The following is a 17,895-nucleotide window of genomic DNA, read 5'->3' on the forward strand; positions in this document are numbered from 1 at the left end:
GTGTGATATGACTTTCTCACGTACTCTGGTGCCTCACATTTGACCATGTCCCCTGGAGGGGGAGACCTGGTGGCACTCAGAGGAAGGACAGCAGGTAGCCAAGAAGAGACTTGATACCCTATGAGAATATACAGGGGGAGGTAATCCCCCTCAGGAACAGTCATAGGGGAGGGGAATAATGGGAAAATGGGGGGAGGGGAGGAATGGGAGGATACAAGGGATGGGATAAACATTGAGATGTAACAAGAATAAATTAATTAAAAAAAAAAAGAAAGAAAGAAAGAAAAAAAAAGAGCTCATTGTTTTGGTTGGATTGGCTGGCCACTGAGCTCCCAGGATCCTCCTGTCTTTGCTCCCTAGCACTTGGATTAGGGATACACCGCAATACTCAGCATTTATGTGGGTGTTAGAGGTCAGAACTCAGCTCACATCTCCCTAGTCCATTTCCGCTGATTATGAAGAGCATCTGCTAAAATGCTTGCCTTAACCTCTACAGGTCCCTCAAGTGTGACAGTGAGTCCTGCATCACCAGTGATCCCAGTGGTACCAAGCACCTACTACTCTCTGGTTCCCCAGGCCTGCTATACTGACATGGACAGAGCAGCACAGTAGGAAGTTGCTGAGTACCTTGGTAAGTTTTTCAAAATGTTACTTACCTAACTTTTTCTATGCTTGATAACTTCCAATAATCTTTGTCAATTCAGGATTTAGCAAGATCAATCTTCTGAATCACAGCAGACAGAGCTAGTTTGTGTCCCATGTTTACGAGGTGAGAATAAGTAAGGACACATTTAGGGGTTCAGAAATAGAAAACCGAGAGGTTCTTAGATGACAGCACAGTTTCCTGAAGTTAGATCACATTTCCTGCATTGTTATCCTCCTGGCTGCTCAGCATACCACCCAAGCGCACCTGTAAGGAGGTTCTCTAAGCAAAATCCCAAGAAGAAAAGGAAAGGAGGACATGATCATGAATCTAAGTAGAGAAAAATAGCTCTGTACTTTAGTGTTTAGGTCTTGGTTAGCCTTGTATTTTCCTCAATTAACAGACAAGCTAATGACAGGTTGTTACCTAACAATGGGACTGCAAAACAGGCACACATGTTTTCCTTAGTATGTGATGAGGCCTAGAGGCGCTTAGGTGAAGACTGGATGTGAAATCAGGGCTCACAGATTAGTCAAAAATGTAGTAAAGAAGGCAGAGGGGGAAGAAAAAAAATGTAAATGCTCCCCATAGATTAGAGGAGGGGCTGCGTGGATGTGTAAGACCAAACTAACTTCTAGCCCTAAAAGATAAAGCTAGTGTGCAACCTGTTTTTATATGATGATTTGCAATAAACGTAGCCTGTGTGTATGTGTACATGTGAGTGTGCACATGTGTATATGCACATGTGTGTACAGATGTATACCCACCTATGTGGATGTGTATATCTAGAGGTCAGAGGACAATTAGAGTGTTGTTGCTCAGTCACTACCCACTTTTCTTTTTAAATCGGTACAGGAGATCTCACTGTCCTGGAATGTGCTAAATATGCCAGGTGGCTGGACAGTGAGGCCCAGGAAGTCTTCTGCCTTGGCCTCTGCAGTACTGGGATTACAGCTGCATGCCACCACACTGAGACATTTTTAAAAAAATATGTAGTTTGGGAATTGAATTTAAGTTCTTGTGCGTACATAACAAGCACTTTACCAACTGAGCCACCTCCCCAGGCCCTGTGTGTGTGTATGTGTGTGTGTGTGTGTGTGTGTGTGTGTGTGTGTGTGTGTGTGTGATTCTGTATATGAACTGGCCTGGAAATTCTTATGAATCCCAGGCTGGCCTCACAGTCGTAGTGATTCTCCTGCCTCAAGTTCTAGAGTTGAGTGATTACAGCTATGAGCCACCATGCCCAACTGACAAGTTTTGTTTCTAAAATATTTTCTCTGGGAAGCCATGTGCTACAGGATTCAGTTTCAAGGAAAACCAGTTTATTTTTTAACATCATTTAAATGATAGAAATTAATTCCTTCTCAATTTGGATGTGGATTAGAAATTATAGTCATACATGTATCTATATACATATATTATAGTGCATATAGGTTATAATTATATAAATATAAATTATATATTTATTTAACTAGAAATTATATGTATGCATATGATATATATTTACTAAAGGGTCCCTGGAGACACTCTTATAGCATGGTAAGTGAATAGAAATGAAGTTTTTTCCCAAGAAACTTTTTATTGATTCTTTGTGAATCTCTTATCATGCACCTCAGTCCCATTCATCTCCCTGACCTCTGCCCTTGCAGCCTCCCCGCCCCAAAATTAAAAAAAAAAAAAAGATGCAGACAGACAAACAAACAAACGTAAGCAAAACAAAACAAAGCAGTAAAAACATCTTGTGGTGGAAGCTATAGTGTGTCACAGTACGTCCTGCAGTATACACTTCTGTCCACACATCTTCACTTGCAGATATTCATTGTGATAAGTCATTGGTCTGGCTTGAGGTCTCTTGCTTCTGTGACACCATCAATTTGGATCGTCACTGGTACTCCTTCCAGTTATCCTGTCATTGCTCTGTGTCCTGGAAATCCTGCAGTTTGTGATCAACAGGATAAGCAATTTCATATGCTCTAACAGTTCACAGATGATGCAGATTTTGGGGGGTGGGCCAACTCAAAGCCCTGGATTTGGGCCTGGGTGGCAGCTGAGCTGGTCAGCCTGCAAGCTTTCCCTTATCTGCACCACTAGGGCAAGCTCTTCAGCACTGATCTGGTAGGCCACTCAATGCCACCCTGGGCATTGAAGCAGGGTCATCTCTCCTGCCCTCATGTCCTCGGGGCCAGCATACCCACACCCACACCTCCGGAGCCAACTCCACTGTGCTGCCCAGTTGAGGCATGCGGCCCATTCTCCTGAGTGCTGCAGCAGGCAAGGAGTTGGGCCAGCTCTCCTGCTCTCACAACCTCAGGGCTGGCTGGCTCATCTGTGCCTTCACCATCAGGGCTCACTCCACTGTGTTGTCCCCATGAGATGCAGGGACAGTTCAAAGGTCAGGGATAGCTTTCCTGCTCTCATGACTTTGAGGCTAGCTCTCCTGCCTATTGACTACCACAAGTGGTGAGGGGCAAAGTGGGGGAGAGCATCACCCCCATGCCTACCCCACCTCACAGCAGATGAGTGGTGGGTCCAGTTCTCCTAGGCTCACACCCATGGGGTTGACTCACCTGCACACCCTCCACCAGGGCCAGCTCTGATGTACTGTCTGGGCGAAGTGCAGGGGCCACTCTCCAGAGTGCTACATACGCTGGCCACCACACAGACAGTTCTCTGGCTCTAATGACTTTGGGGCCAGCTTTCCTGACTGCAGGAGGTAGTAACGGATGGAGGTAGGCGTCACCTCCATATCCATGTCATCCCATGGCAGAGGAAGCGGGGTCAGCTCTCCAACACTCATGTCCTTATGACCAGCTCACCTGCGTCCCTATCACCAGGGCCAGTGGCACTGTGCTGCTTGGGCGAGGTGCAGGGCCCATTTTCCTGGGAGCTGCCATTGGTGAAAGGTGGGACCAGCTTTCTAGAGTGCCCAAGCTATTGAGGGGCAGGGCCACTTCTACACAGTCTCTGGACACCCACATGGTCACTGTTGGCTACCCAGACCAGGAAAGTCCCCATGATCTCTAGTGGTAATAAGAGCCACAAACATTAACACTGATCCCTGCTGTTGTATAGCCATGAACCCAGACACGGCCCTCAGTGGCAGCATGGGTTAAGACTACCACAGCCTCAGGTGGCAAGGTTGGCTACTCACAACAGGTTACTCCTCTCCACTGTCATGTCTCCAGTTCCATCTCTCTTCATAATGCTCAAACTGTTCCACTTCTCTTTCCCCTGCCTACCACATGCTTGCACATTGTAGTAGCTCCCTTGCAGGAGGGCCTCTAGGTGACCTCATCTGTCCCTACTGTGTGGTGTGGTGGCTAATTGGGCTTTTAGTTTTCTATGTGTGGCATGGCGGCAGGTGGAACTCTGGACATCTTCTCCCTCCTGCACCACATTTCATGGTAGCAGGTGGGGCTCTCAGGGTCTATGGCCCACCCATGTTGTGTGGCTTAAGGCAGTTCTGTATTCCTGCTCATGCCCATGCTGGGTGGCCTGGTGCCTGGCAAGTCTCTTTAGATTTGAGGTTTTAAGTAGCTGTGACCTAAGAGAACTATAGTGCTGTTGGCACATTGACAGATATCTTTTGTTTTCTCTACAGAGTTTGCTCAGATTTTATGGGCAAATCATAGTGTAATGTGACCACTGAAGGAGTGTAACAAGCTTTGGCAGGCTGGAAGAGTCTTCTTCAGATATATTGCCTACTAATAGAACTGTTAAGGAAAAACCAAAGAGCTGTGTTGGAGATTGGGCTGATGTATTTTGATGCTAATTACTGCTTGCTGTCTCTGTGACCCATCTGTACCTTGCCTAGAGCCTAACCTATTTGACCAATAAAAGGCCACCATCATACCTGGGCAGGGCAAATGGGATAAGGTTCCAGGGCTTGAGGAGACAGAAAGAATCTTGGGAGAGAAAGATTGGAGGAGAGGAGAGGAGAAGAAGGTTGTGCCCTCATGGATCAGGTGGAAGAGAAGCACATGACTGGCATGGATGGAGTATTTGGCCCAGATGAAGAACATTAGCAAGTATATGGGGTTATGGATTGTAGGTAGCTTGACAGAAATTATTAGAGCAGATGGTATGAGATTGGGACAGGAGTTTCATACTTGCCCCACTATGGAAAGTAGTTTAGGGGACTAATATCTGCCTTTCCCCAGGTTAACTAAGGCTATTTTAGAATATAACAGGTGTCTGTGTCATGATTGATTGCTAGTAGGTTAGAAAATAGTGCTGTAATAATTATAGGCCTGATAATAAACATTCTTAGGCCATACTGGTAAATTAACTGCAACAGAGGTGAGACCAAGGGAATGTTGTTTCTATATTTCAAAACGATAAAGCACACTCGGTTGAATTCACATTTGAACACATAGAAAAGGTGGAAGGGGAAGTAATCAGGACTCTATCCAGGAAGCTGAATCCCAGTTTTTCACCATCAAGTGGCCCACCTGAAACAGATCAGTGAACAGAAGGGAGCTTTGGAAAATAAGTGGTACCACTGATTTGAAGACGCTGGATGAGTTGCAAAGGCTATTATGGACATGGCATGTTGAGAAGAACTGGCACCATTGTTCTTACCCTTTTCTTTTAATGCTCTAACGGGTGTGCAATATGTACCTGAATGGACCCAGTGTGAGGGGAATCTTCCTCCAAAAAGCACATCTGTGGTCTTTTTACGCAGATTAGGTAGGTGCGCTGTTATATTCTGCGTGGTACAGATGTTCAAGAAAGAGGCAAGAATACGGTTCTCTGGCATTGAAGATTGACTGGTCTACAGGAAGGATTGCAACTTGTATCAGAAAATCAGCATAAACTCTTTCCCTGACCTGTGAGCATATAACTTGTTTCTACAAGAACCTGTGGGCTGGAGAAGATTGGTACAGTGGACAGAGATACTGAGATTAGGAGAGCCACAGAGATCTAGAGAAAGGGAGACATCTGCTTTGCATGAACATACACCAACAAGGGAGAAACTTCTGTCTGAAGCAGGAAGTAGTTGCATGTTACTAACATCCAGAAGAGCATGAGGAGTGTGAATGTGGATTAGTTATGCAGCTTTCTGTGACTCTTATTTGGTAAGTTAGCACAGAGAATGTTTACAACTTGACAACAGTTTAGAACAAATCCTTAAAATGTGTGCAAACAGAGCAATAGACCTTGTTCAAGACCTCAATCTCTCTTTGTCCACTAATTGCTTGCCATGAAGCATTTCTTCTTCTTCAACTTTTATTTCATACTGTGACCCTTGGTATACCTCCTGCATATAAATCTGGTCATGCCAACCCCAAGTCTAATTGTTTCTTTCCTGTGGGTTTACCAGAATTATGCATGAAGCTTTTTCAAGGCAGTTAAAGAACACATTTTACCTATTCTGTATTGTGATGTGAGACTTAGAGCATTTTGCACTAACCTTAAAATTAGGCAATGGTGTGCTTAAAATCTCTCTGCCCAGAGTGCTCCAAAGAACTAAAAAACAGTAGAGAGAAATGTTGTGCTTCTTCTAGAAGGTGATAGTTCTCTTACTTCCCTTGCTTCTTAAAGGATGTCAGACCTCATTCTGCTCCTGGTCCAACAGAATGTGTTCATGTTTCATGAAGATACTTCCAGATGCTGGAGTCTCTCCTCCCTGTTTGTTTTTCCTCTCTGTCACGCTGACCCTCTCCCTGTCTCCGTCTCTCTGTGTCTCTCCCACTGTCTTAGTCTCCATCTCTTCGTTTCTCCCATCACTTTCTCCATGCTGCTCCTTCTGCCTTTCCCCGTAGGTGGTGTACATATGTCTTAGCATATATTAATGGGAGGATATGGCTCATTCTGAGAGTATGGGTACTTGCTATAGAGAGTGGGAGTACTAGGAAATGCAGAAGCTCCTGCCACCCTTGTTTCTGCTTTTCTTTTCCACTTGGGAAGGAGAATTGGATGGTTCAGCTTCCTAAGAATATTATAAACCTATCTTGTGTTCTGATTCTGGATGAAAAAAATCTCAGAGTACTGTTTGTGAGCGTGTGTGTGTGTGTGTGTGTGTGTGTGTGTGTGTGTGCATGTAAGCATTTGCCTGGATAGAGAGGTGCTACAGAAGCTGAAGAATAGCAGAAAGTCCCCATTGGAAGAGGGCATGGGAGGAGATGAAGACCTAGGACTGAGAAGGGGAGATCTTTTTCCTGAAGCCTAGCACAGAAGGAGGTAGAAAATGAGTCAAAAGTGGAGACAACAGAGAAACCAACAAATCAAGGAAAATAAAGGGAGTTTTATGAGAGAAGCAAGAAAGAAGGGAACTAGCTATATAGGCAAAACAGGGATGGACACGGCTCACTTGCAGTTTGCTCAGACATGGAGGCCTGTAACTCACAGTCCCTTTTCTAGAGACTCATTGAAAAAGCCAAGACAGCTGAGAAGTGAAAGTTACTCATTTGATGTAGCCACAATAAAAATCATTGCTGCCCTTATTAAAATTATTTTCAATGACTGGCAATTACAGAAACCCTTCTGTGTGTGTTGAAGGAGAACGAGGAGTTGTGGAACAGACAAAGACTACAAGCTACTCTTTTGAAAGTTTAATTTTGAAGGGAAGATAATTGGGACATTAATAATGATCTGATATGAGATAGGATACAATTTCTTTGCTTGTCTTTTGTAGAAGCTAGAAAGGACATAATTCAGAAGTTTGTTATCAAAAGTCTCCTGAAAAAAAAAATGCAAGAGTGTTAGACTACAAGGGAGCGTTTTGGTTTTAGATATTTCTTACTTTCAACTGGGATGAAAGGGAAGACTGACTACAAATGTAGTGGGTATTGGGAAGGTGTGGATATTTGTTTGGACAATTTGTACTTTTATTTATGAAGGACCATAAAATTTTTACTCAGTAGAAAGGGAGCAGAGTAGGAAAGAAGAAGGGAATCAGATGAAGAAAGCATTCTGCATGGACTATGCTCTTCTGAATTATGCTTCAATTCTTTCCTACGTAGGATATTCCTCAGCATATCACACTTAAAAATGACTTTTGTCCAAGTCTGCACAAGAAGTATTGTTCTGTTTAAGGATCTAGACTTTGGATATAATTTTGAAGTTAAGAAGAATAATTCTTTTATTTCTTGCCCTTCTATTCTTTGTTTAGCCTTTTTAAATTACTGTTTTAACAGGCTAAAATGAAATTAGTAGTGAGTGTTTGGAATTCTGGGTAAGATGTCAGGTTAGATACCATATCTGAGATCAGATTTACAAATTAAGATAAAAAGCAACAGATCTTATCCCTAGGAGAAAGAACAAAAGAACAAAATAGAAACAAGTGCAGATGGAGTTGTATTTGGAAAGAAGCTATCAAGCCAGCATCCCAACTGCACCCAACTGCTCATGGCAGCTCTAGGTGGCAGAAAGTGTTTTTAGGCCCTTGGCTTTGTGAGAGCTGGAAAGAGATGGTGCAGTTTCAGAAACCCAAACACAGGCCAGATACAGGGTACATGGAGAGATGGTTAGAGCACAGCAGCTGGCTATGAAGACAGAAGCAGAAATGGGTATGTAAGCTCTAAGCTGAGACGTTCTCAGTCTCCCTATCCACATTCTTTGCATGAACTGCATGAAGTTGCAGGAAGTGGGCAGTGTTCTGACAGGTGCAACGGAGATAAACACAGATGCCTGGGCCTTTCACACCCCGTCAGAGCCTAAGCCATGGAAATCCTGTGAAGAAAGCATGATCTCTTCAAATGTGGCTATAATTTCCAGGCAGGTGCCCTCAGACGAGGAAATAGTAGGGGAAAAGACTAGGCTTATGGGAAGGAAATCCTTATTACTTGCAAGGATGTACTGTCTTACTTGCATAAGTTATAAAGAGCAGCAGTTCCCACCCCAATGATGACAGTACAGACTGATGTAAAGGGCAATTCAAGAAGAGAAAGAACCATCTTTGCAACTGCAAACTTAGGCTACCTCAAGCCATAATACTGTTTCATCTTATTCATTTTTGTTCATTTTAATTTTATTTAAGCACTTTTGCTTATCCATTTATGCTTTGATTATTTTAATTTGTTTCTCAGCAGAACAGGTTTTTCTGACCACATGTTTTCTCTGTACCTACTCTACAGTATTTGCTGTAGTACTTCTCATATCCCTAATTTATATCCTTCGATGATTACTTCACCCTTTCTTCTCTCCTGTTCCCTCTTCATTTCACTGCTTGAATACTGAGACCTGAGTTTGCTTGTTTTTTCAACTTGACACAAGCTAGAATTATCTGAAAGGATGGAACGTCAATTAGAAAAAATGCTTCCATAAGATCTTGCTGTAGGACATTTCTTTTCTTTTTTTCTTTCCCTTTAACTTTGTTTCTTTCTTTCCTTCTTTTGGCTTTTTTGAGACAGGGATTCACTTTGGCTGTCCTGATCTTGCTTTATAGACCAGGCTGGCCTGAAATTCACAGGGATCCACCTGCCTCTGCCTCCCCAAGTGCTGGAATTACAGGTATGCACCATCACACCCAGCTGTAGGGCATTTTCTTTTCTTTTTTTTCTTTCTATCTTTTTTGAAACTTTTTTATTAAATACTTTTTACATATACATTTACTAGGGTCATTTTATTAATTAGTGATTAATGAGTGAGGTCCATGTCCACTGTGGAAGGTGACAGCCCTGGACTTATGTTTCTGGGTTCTATAAAAATGTAGCCTGATCAAGCCATAAGGAGCAAGTAAGTAAGAAGCAACCCTCCATGCCCTCTGCATTAGCTCTTGCCTCCAGATCCCTACCCTGTTGAGTTCCTGTCCTGATTTTCTTCAGTGATGGACAGTGATGTGGAAGTGTAAGCCAAATAAATCCTTTTGTCCCCGACTTGCTTTTTGGTCATGGTGTTTCATCTTGGCAATAGAAACCTTAACTAAAACAATATCATTAGCTTTGAGCTGCTATAAGCTCCATTTCCCCCAACCAGCACTCTAGTACTTTTTTTTTTTTTTTTTTTTTTTTTTTTTTGGTCCTGAACAATATCAAGGGAATAAGTGAAGTACACAAGCATTTGAGACACTCTCAGATCATTATATGAACCTCTGTAGTTAGTGTCCCTTATAAAGAGCAGCAGGGAACATAAATACAAGTGAAGACAACTGACCAGGAGGACTCTTAGAAAATAAGACAAAAGACCAAGAAAAAAAGAGTGGAAAAGTGGGGAATGGAATAAAAACTGCAGGACAACTCCATCTCAACAGACCCATAAAGCACAACAAACAAGGGACAACAAACCTACTAGTATGACACCTACACAACCATAACTCTTAAAAGCTGGAGATCAAAGATCATGAGGTAGCTGGCATGGCTGTAGATTTCAGAATATTTTTAAAGAGCATCACTAACCATATAGAATATTAAAAAGGGCAGGTGAATGAGGGAAGGGAAGAAATTAATGACCTAGACAAAGAGTTGCCCAAGTGGACATAAAGGTTGGTAAGTTGGAAAGGAAATAAAAAAGACTTGAAGGAACACTTCAGTAAGGATGTTGACACTCCAAAAAAGTGCCAAACAGAAATTCTGGAAATGAAATAATCAATAAAACAAATTTAAAGATACAGCAGAAAGGGTTGTAGAGATGGCTCAGTGCTTAAGAGCACTGAGTGCTTTTCCAGAGGTCCTGAGTTCAATTCCCAGCAGCCACATGGTGGCTCACAGCCATCTCTAATGTGATTTGATGCTCTCTTCTGGTCTGTAGGTGTACATGCAGGCATATCACTGTATACATAATAATAAAAATAAATAAATCTAAAAAAATCAGAAAATACCATCAGTGAACAAGACCAAGCAGAAGAATAAATTTCAAGGAGGACAGACATAAAGGCAGCAAGACATTCAGGCAAATGTAAATAAAAACAAATCAACATAATCACAGTATTCAGGAACTCTGAGATAGGTTCCAAAAACTAAACCCCAGGATCAGCTTTGGGGGTGGGGTTGAAATAAGATGTAAGCTCAGACAAATTGTTTAAATAAATTGTACTAGAAAAATTCCTAAGCCTAGAGGGGAAAAAAAAAAAAAAAAAAAAAAAAAAGAAAGAAATTCAAGAGGCATTTAAAAACTCCAAATTGACATCACTAGAGAACTTCTCCACAATCTACTATAATTGAGATATTAAAAGCAAAAGCAAAGAAACAATCTTGAAGCTGTAATGAAAAAAAACAACTCACATGCAAAAACAAAAATACAAACATAGAATCAGAGATCTTGTCAGCAACCTTAAACATCAGGAAAATAAGGATTTATTTAAATCCTTGAAAGTACTAACTGTCAAACAAGATAGTTATACTCACCATAGTTATCTCTTAAAAGTACTGAAGAGACAAGAACATATCAAATAAGCATAAATTAATGGTATTCATGCCGTTTAAGCTAGCACCATAGAAAATACTTTTACAATACACAAAGGAAAAAGACACGTTTCATCCATTCCTCATGAGGGGAATAGATTAATGAAGGATAACTAAGAAGACGTCCAAGACCATAAACCACCAAAGTTAATGGGAGAAAGTAAAGAACTGCAAATAATCTAACCAACCAAAACAAAACATAGAAGAAATAGAAAACACCCTCCAGTGGAAAAATACTTAATCTGAATTCACCAATTAAAAGAATTTGACTGGTGACAACCAACTATCTGCTGTCCCCAGGAAATATACTTCATTTGCAAAAACCCCTAAGTCCTGTTGGTCAAAGACAAACAAACTTAGCAAACAACGGAAGCACATAAAGAGGAGGTATAACTATTGTGCTGCTTAATAAATTAGACTTCAGTCCAAAAAGTCTACTACATCTTAATAAAGGTCACTCAGCAGGGGATTGAAGCAGATGCTGAGACTCACAGCCAAACTTTGGGGCAGAATGCAGGGTGGTGACTTATGGAAGAGTTGCAGGATAAAAAGACTGAAGGGACCGGAGCTCCACAAGAACAACAGAGCCAACAAATCTGTATGTTCCAGGGGAACTTATAGAGACTGATCCACCAACCAAGGACCATGCATGGAGAGGATCTAGACCTCCTGCTCACATGTGGTCAATAGGCAGCACAGTCTCTGTGTGAGCGCCATAAAATGGGGAGTAGGGGTTGCCTCAGACATGGACCCTGTTACCCACTCTTTTATCACTTCCCTCTGGCAGGGCTGCCTTGCAAGCCAACAAAGGAAGTGGATGCAGGCAGTCCTGATGAGCCTTGATAGGCTGGTGAAGGTGGGATGCACTTACTATGGAAAGAAACATGTGACAGTGCAGAAGCAGTCTGTCAGATGCCTTGGGCTGGCTGGCAGAAGACTAGATGTCCCAATGGAGAGGAACTTGTGATTGTCCAGTCACCTCTCTGTCCTATCAATACTTTTGGAAGTTGCTTGCTTGCACTCCCTTCATATTAGATAGTTTTTTCTTCTAGGGTCTCTGATGGGGTTGAAGACTAGATAGCCAAAGTATTAATATAAGTTTAGTTCGCAAAACAAAACAAAAAAGAAAAAACTTTAGACATTAGGATAAGAATCAGTAGCATAGGATAGTGGAATAATTTCCTTTTTTATATATTTTATTAATTTCTTCATATTACATCTCAGTTGTTATCCCATCCTTTGTACCTTCCCATTCCTCCCTCCCTCCCATTTTCCCCTTACTCCCCTCCCCTATTATTGTGACTGAGGGGGACCTCCGCCCCCTGTATATGCTCATAGGGAATCAGTAGCATAGGATAGTGGAATAATTTCTTAAAAGTTGTTAACTACAAATGTCCTTGTAAATGTTGACTTAATGGATAATTCTTATTTTGTTGTATATAGTTTATTATATTAATAGAAAGGGGAGATGAAGGAGAGAGAAACCTGTTTTTGTTATGACCCCAAGTGTGGGATGGGGAACAACATTGTGAGAGGACAGGTGATGTTAATCCACTAGAAGGCAAACCACCTCCTGTGGGAGCTTGATTGTTGCCAGCTGAACAGATCCACGAACAGACTCTGGGAGGAGATATACAAGTGAGCCAGAAACAAGAGAGGGGACTTTTTGGAAACTTGTGATAGTTTGGCTATTCATTATCCCACTTCGAGAAGCTCCTAGAGAAAACCACTTGTGGGAAGGCTTCAGGGTTCTGGGCTCCTGCTGAGGTTGCAGGTTCTGGTTGCTCCAGGTTCCAGCAGAAGAAATCCTCCTGACTACACCAGGAAAATTGTTCCTTGGAACTGGTATCTTTATGATTTTGTTACTGAATTCTTTAATCCTCTCTTCCTATTGTTTCAGTTAGTTGGGTTATCAGTGACGTACTCTCGGTTAGTAAGTTTGTAATAAAATATATTTGTTAAGAAAATTGAGCTTATAGGCAGGGGTTAGATGATGGGGGAGGAGGGCTCCCCTTTTCTGAGGACTAGGTGAAGGCGGGGGGGGGGGGGAGGAAGAGGGAGGGAGGGTAGGGCTGGGAGAAGATGAGAGAGGGGGATACAACCTGGATGTAAAGTAAATAAATATTTAAAAAGTAATAAAAATAAAGGTAGCAATTCATGAAGAAGAGATAAGAGTGTAATTCTTTATTACTGAAAGCTGAGGTTCACAGTTGTGTGAAACAAACACTTACGGTCGTTGAAAGATCAGATAAGTTGTGATGCTACAAGGATGGTGCATTCCAGTATCCCATTATCATCTTCTGATTAGTTTTCCATACTAAAAGTCAACAAAAAAATTGTGTTCTTCCTCTACAGATTAGCTTGCAAGGTCTGCACATTCATGGGCACCTTGGAACGGTATTGGCTCAAAGACCTCTTCTGACAATGATGCTGTGAAAAGCCAGACCTGGTTCATGTTTCCTTGTTAACTGTTGTATCTTGTAGAGAAACCCTTGGTAGATGGCTTACCTGGTCCTGTGCTGCAGAGGCCTCTGTGCTGGGTAAATTGACATGCTGTTATCTACATGTCTTGCAGGGCTCTTCCGTCTGCTCTCTCAGTCCACAGCAGGCAATCCTGTGCTTCATGATGTATTAGAGCTCATCCCTTAAAATAAGAAGGAAGAGCTGCTTATACAACAATTACTTTTAAGAGACATCTAAAGAATATCCCATACAACATATGAGAAATACATCATCTTCTCAGTGGACCATGGACCCTTCTCTAAAATTAATCCCAATCTTAACCAGTATAAAAAAAAAAGAAAAAAAGGAAATAATTACTTTTATCTTATCTACCCGTTGTGGAGTAAACAACATAAAGTCACATAAATATTATGAGACTGAATAGTGTAACTTTGAATGAACAGTGAGGCATTAAAGAAATCAAGAAGATATAACAAGACTTTCTTTGGACCACCGTGTCCCATGTAATGATACAGACACTTTTATTAATTATGAAAGCTTGGCCTTAGCTTCAGCTTGTTTCCAGTTAGCTCTTAAAGCTTAAATTGTCCCATTTACACTAATCTACATTCTGTCATGTGGGTCCATTGCCTCTCCTTAGTTTTGTCCATTTGACCTCCTCTACATCTAGCTGGCGAATCATCCCTCCTCAGTCAGATTCCTTCCCAGAGTTCCTATCTCTACCTGAAATCCTGCCTATCCTCTCTTGTCTCAGCTACTGGCTATTCAGCTCTGTATTTAATCATCAAGCAGGTGTTGGAGAACGGTGTTTACAAAATAGCGAGGCAGGTGATGCTTCATGAAGATGAAAACACCAAAGTCCAGACTGCATCTAACTCTCTGGGTGCAGAAATCAGCATTTGAATAACACCAAGACAATCTTTACACGGTGCACAAAAAGATCACTCTAACCTCTGCCCTCTTTTAGTCTCTAACAGCAAGAAGCTTTATATATTTTTTTCCACAAATAGTTATTGAGCACCTACAATGTGCCAGGCACTGTTTACCCTGGGCCCCAATGAAAATCCAAACCAAACCAAACCAAACCAAACCAAACCAAACCAAACCAAAAACAGAAGGCACAGGCAGCAGAAATAAGTTGAAGGAGGAAAATAGGCAAGTGGAGAAAGCAGAGGGAACTAGCAGCTTGAGGTGATATAGACCTCTTCTGCTTTTGCACCGAAATCTTCCTCTTCTGTGGTGGCATCCTGGTATGGCTGTTACTCAGAGAAGAGATTATTCATGTTGCTTTCACTTTCAGTGAACCCCATCTTTTTCCTGTCCTCAGCTGTGTACCAGTGGAAGAAGGCCTTCCAGGTGCAACAAGGCAATGAACTGTTCTGAGATGCTCTTGAAGAGCTCCTGGATGGCTGTGTTGCTTCCAGTGAAGGAGACTGTCATTTTTGAGGCCATGTGGTGGGATGTCACAGACAGCCATCTTAATGTTATTGGGGATCCATCCCACAAAGTAACAGCTATTCTTATTTTGCACTTTGAGCATCTGCTCATCCACCTCCTTCATGTACATCCATCCATGGACGACAGCCACAACAGTGAGGTATTGGCCATGGCGTGGGTCACAGGCAACCATCATGTTTTTGGCATCAAAGACCTGATGGATGAGTTCAGGTACAGTAAGGGCCTGATATAGCTGGCTTCCATGGCTGGTGAGAAGGGCAAAGCCAGGCATTAAGAGGTGGACATGTAGGAAGGGCACCATATTGACAGCCAACTTTACAAGGTCAGCATTAACCTGGCCTGGGAAGTAGAGGCAGGTGATGACACCACTCATGGTGGCCGAGACAAGGTGGTTCATGTCTCCATAGGTTGTTGTGGTGAGCTTGAAGGTACGGAAGCAGATGTCATAAGGGCCTCATTGTCAGTGCAGCAGCTCTCGTCAGTGTTTTCGACCAGCTGATGGACAAAGAATGTGGCATTGTAGGGTTCAACCACAGTGTCAGATACTTTGGCTGAGGGAACCACACTTAAGGTATTCATGATGTGGTCAGGATATTCTTCTTGGATCTTTCTGATGAGCGGGGTGTCCATGACAGAGCCTGTGCCTCTGCCCAGTGAGTGGGTTAGCTGAAAGCCTTGCAGACAGTCACAGCTTGCTGCTTCCTTCTGCACCACATCCAAGACAGAGTCAACCAGCTCAGCTCCCTCTATATAGTGTGGCCCTTGGCCTAGTTGTTGCCTGCCCCAGACTGACCCAAAACAAAACTGTCTGGTCTGAAGATCTGTACTTAAATCATTCTTTTATTATTATTTAAGCTGTTATATCCTCAACCTTCATAACTTGCATTTATTACCCTTTAAGCATCCTCTTAGATCCTAAACATTTTCTTTGATCCTTCATAACTTAATCTTTTATGTTTCTCAACCATTATAAACTCTACATCTCTTTTGTGAGTTTTTTTTTTTGTTGTTGTTGTTCTGAATTTGGTAACAGCAAAAACTTTAAGATTATACCTATCTAATCTTCAACTCTATCAGAGACCAGAGAAGGATGAAGGTTACTGAGCAAACAGGAAGTGCAGAGCAAGCTGCTTCCAAAACTGTAGAAATTAGAGACTCCTGTATGCCTGGGCAGCCACCCAAGGTTTCTCTGTATCTGTAGGGCACTCAGTCTTTGGCCAACAGGTTCAGAATATCTGACAGACATTTTTGTGAAGGAGAAAATATGAAGGACTGTCCTACTTTGTCTTATCAAAGTTGGGCAGTTGAGTTTCCAATGTCCTGCTGGTCCACAGTTTGGACAGCTGACTGTAAGCAGTTGATGCGAGGGCAGATTTTCCATAAGGATGTTCTTCTATGCCCATCATCTTCTTTTAAGTAGTATATGGGTGCTGCCAGAAGAAGTCATATTTTTTATTATTATTAAAACATATTTAAAGGGGATGAGGGAGGGGGTGGGATCAGGAGAGAAGGAGGGAAGGGGATAAAATTGGGATGTGAACATTTTAAACTGCTAATATATGACTCTCGACAGCCTACAGACTGGGAAAAGATCTTCACCAACCCTTCATCTGACAAAGGTCTAATATCTAATTTTATATAAAGAACTCAAGAAATTAAACACCACCAAACCAAATAACCCAATTGAGAAATGGGGCTCAGAACTAAACAGAATTCTCAACAGAAGAATATCAAATGGCTGAGAAATACTTATAGAAATGCTCAACCTCCTTAGTCATCAAGTAAATGCAAATCAAATCAACTCTGAGATTCCATCTTACACCCATCAGAATGGCTAAGATCAATAACTCAACTGACACCATATGCTGGCGAGGATGTGGAGAGAGAGGAACACTCCTTCATTGCTGGTGGGAATGCAAACTAGTACAACCACTTTGGAAATCTATTTGGTACTTTCTCAGAAAAATGGGAATAGGGCTTCCTCCAGACCAAGCTATTCCACCTCTTGGAAGAGACCCAGAAAATGCTCTACCACACAACAGAGACATATGCTCAACCATGTTCATAGCTGCCTTATTCATAATAGCCAGAACATGGAAACAGCCTATGTGTTCCTCAGTAGAAGAATGTATAAAGAAACTGGTACATTTACACTATGGAATACTACTCAGCTATTAAAAACAAGGAATTCCCGAAATTTGTGGACAAATGGATTGATCTAGAAATTATCATAATGAGTGAGTTCACCCAGAAGCAAAAAGAGTTAAATGGTATATACTCACTTATATCGAGACACTAGTCCAAGGCGTACCTCCCATGAAAAACGCTACTGACCAGGAAAGTGGGTCAGAGGGGAGGACATCCTATTGAGACTTTTGGCTGGACACTGGCATCGTGTATCCTTCATGTTCCAGCACCAAGTGCTTCAGTTGCTGTTCCTCATCAGAACAAGACAGCTCCCAGGACACTTTCAAACAATGCTTCCAATCCCAATTGGTCCAGCATTTCAGACTGTCCCACACAGGACTCTAATTAAGCCTGGAATTTCTCAATATTTAGAAAATGGCCTACAAATGTAATTCCTAGCTTGTTTAACTATTTCCCCAGTTTTATTTGGGACCCTACAAAAGCATTATTCATCCTAAATTAGCCAGCAGAAACATTAAGAGAACAATTCCCCATTTCCTTTAAGGGGATTCAGGTAGGTTTTTGGTTGATTTCTTGGGCTATAGAGGATTATTATCAATGAGAGTTGGTTACAAGTTATTATTGGTCTTATCTAGAGAGAAAGAGAAAAAAAAAGGTTGGACTCAGTGATGTCTCCATTTTCCTTTACCTTATATTCTTAAGTTTGGAGATAGGAGTTTAAAAGAAAGAAAGGGGAATATAGAAATATATAGGGAACATAGGACAAAAAGTAGAATTACAAATTACAAATTAATGCCTCAATTGTCACTCACAAGGTTATTTTTAATTCACTGGTATAGA

The 17,895-nt window shown here is 41.8% G+C and overlaps 1 pseudogene; it reads right to left on the minus strand.

Moving 5' to 3' along the window:
- Positions 1 to 14,627: 14,627 nt before the first annotated feature.
- Positions 14,628 to 15,725, minus strand: LOC127187106 (tubulin beta chain-like; annotated as a pseudogene).
- Between the last annotated feature and the right edge of the window lie 2,170 nt (positions 15,726 to 17,895).

The sequence above is a fragment of the Acomys russatus genome, chromosome 3, assembly GCF_903995435.1.
Source record: "Acomys russatus chromosome 3, mAcoRus1.1, whole genome shotgun sequence".
Taxonomy (NCBI): Eukaryota; Metazoa; Chordata; class Mammalia; order Rodentia; family Muridae; genus Acomys; species Acomys russatus.